Source organism: Sapajus apella, unplaced genomic scaffold, assembly GCF_009761245.1.
Source record: "Sapajus apella isolate SASKATOON/1434 unplaced genomic scaffold, GSC_monkey_1.0 scaffold26, whole genome shotgun sequence".
Lineage (NCBI taxonomy): Eukaryota > Metazoa > Chordata > Mammalia > Primates > Cebidae > Sapajus > Sapajus apella.
In genome coordinates this window covers 4952205-4954828 of record NW_022436966.1, presented here as the reverse complement: position 1 = coordinate 4954828, position 2624 = coordinate 4952205, and positions in this window count along the sequence as shown.

Below are 2624 nucleotides of genomic sequence, written 5' to 3'. Positions count from 1 at the left end.
GATCTCTGCTCCCTGCAACCTCCGCCTCCCAGGTGATCACTCTTCAAGTGATCCTTCTGACTCAGCCTCTGGAGTAGCTGGGATTACAGATGCCTGCCACCATGCCCAACTAATTTTTGTATTTTTAGTAGAGACGGGGTTCCACCATGTTGGCCAGGCTGGTCTCAAACTCCTGGCCTCAAGTGATCCAACAGCCTTGGACTCCCAAAGTGCTGGGATTACAGGAGTAAGCCACTGCGCCCGGCCTGAAGCACTTCTTTTATCTGCTTTTGGAGGCTGAAATTGCAGTTCATTGGAGGCGAGGACCTTTCGCACAATGATGGAATTGTCATTCTTGGGAGAGGTATCTCAAAAATTGGAAAACACACAGAGTCATAAGAAAGGAATACCAGAGCCTTATCTGAGAATGGGTTTTGATGAGATTGAGGCCAAGGACAGAGAGACACTGGCTGTATGAAACAGGTCTATGTGATGGGCTGAGGGAGGCATTTCATAATTAGGAAAAAAAAAACATGGAGGGAAAGATTATTGGAAACAAATTTGGCTGACTTTAATGCTAACAGCAAGGAGAATCTGCCAGGTATTGGGCTGAGCTGAGAATGTTACAGGAATCGTTTCGGTCAGTCCTCATACAGTCCTTTGAGTCAGGGGCAAGCATCACTCCCACTCGACAGATGAGGAAACGGCCTTAACTCACAGAAGTTGCTCAAGGTCACATAAGTAGTGAATGGTGCACTGAAATTTGAAGCCCGGTGGTTCAACTCCAGAGTTCAGGCTTCTCATCACTCTGTGCTGCAGCCCTCCTATGATGTTTTAGGCCTTCTTTAGGCTTACTAGTAAACCAAATAAACACCTCTCTCCTGAAGCCCAATCATTAAGTGATAAATCATCATCTAAATTAACTAGATGTTCTTAAAAACTGAGAATAACACCGCTCCCATCTTTATTTTTCCTTCTTCAAGAAGTTCTATTCACCTGTAATAACTAATGCAAAGGTCCTTAACTTTTGAGTGTCTTGGGAGCTTCTGGCATCTGGTGAAGTTTATAGCTTCTTCTCAAAATAATGCTTTCAAATTTATTCAATAAAGTACATAGGAATATAAAAGAAATCAATTATATTAACATGCAATTGTCAAATTAGTTTAAGTTTGTGGTGTAATTATATAAATATTTATATTTCATTTCTTTATATTAAATCTTTAATGTATTTCATAATAAGATTTAGCATCAGGGCTAACAACTACCATGATTTTGAAGTAGCAATGAATGTGAACGATATTTTGAGATCTCTCTCCAAACTCCAGTGAGATGTAAAATATCTATGATTTCTCTTGGTGACAGTCTCAGGGACTGCTAATGCTGGTGGGGTTTGTTGCCTGCTTCTTTTTTTTTTTTTGAGACGGAGTTTCGCTCTTGTTACCCAGGCTGGAGTGCAATGGCAGGATCTCGGCTCACCTCAACCTCCACCTCCTGGGTTCAGGCAATTCTCCTGCCTCAGCCTCCCGAGTAGCTGGGACTACAGGCGTGCGCCACCATGCCCAGCTAATTTTTGTATTTTTAGTAGAGACGGGGTTTCACCATGTTGACCAGGATGGTCTCGATCTCTTGACCTCGTGATCCACCCGCCTCGGCCTCCCACAGTGGAAATGTAAAGTTCAGTTACAGGTTAGTGAGAATAACAATACATTATTTTTCCCATCCAAGTTCACAGTCCCCTGAACTTGGGTATACCCTGCCCCCGGGGAGACCAAAACACTGGAGGGAGCACTGGGAGAAATGGAGATGGCAGGAAAGAGGAGGTCCACACATTTAAATGGGATTAAATCAGTAGATCTTCACTGGACACTTTTCATGTAAAGATGCCTCAGTGGGCATTGTGGTTCACTGACTTTCTAACTCTGTGCCTTCTCAGTGGCCCCAGTTTCATTTACAGGACAAAGATTCATCCAAGAAGCTAGGGAGGGTTTCTCCTGGTAAGCTGGAGTTCTAGGGCTCTTTCACATGATTATTTAACACATTTCTTGTTCTAGGCTCAGATGTTACAAAGGTGATTCCAGCTCATGTCCCTGAATGATTGCTCTTAAGAAGAGAGGGTATTTTGGTTGCCAGGAGACACAACGAAACACCTTGTGAAAGCAGCATTGCAGATTTACTTACCAAGACTATTGCTTTACTCTCTTACTTATTGCTTTTTGTTCTTACATGAATTATTTTGCTTCTGCTGGCCTCATTTCATTTTTGTTGGTCATTTTACGTATTTTTGAGTAGACTGATACACTTCTTTTATTTTTTCTTGTGTCTTAAGCAATTAGGAGAGTAAGTTTTCCTTTGAGCAGAGTTTTACCTTTGGTTGGACATGTAGAATTTCTTTAGCTCTGATATAGCCCTTTTTATTCCATTATATTTGATATATGTATCACATAGTTCATGCTTTCCATATTCTCTTTATGTATTTAAGAGTTGAAACATTTTCATTTGTTTATTTTGTTTCCTTTTGTTTGCCACAATATTTTTTTCTTCCAGGGTAGACTGTTCATTTTTTCCTCTGTTCCCTTGATTCTTCTCTCTCATTGTTTCATTTCTTTTCCTTTGTCATAATTGTGCATAGCTTTCCTATTGTGATT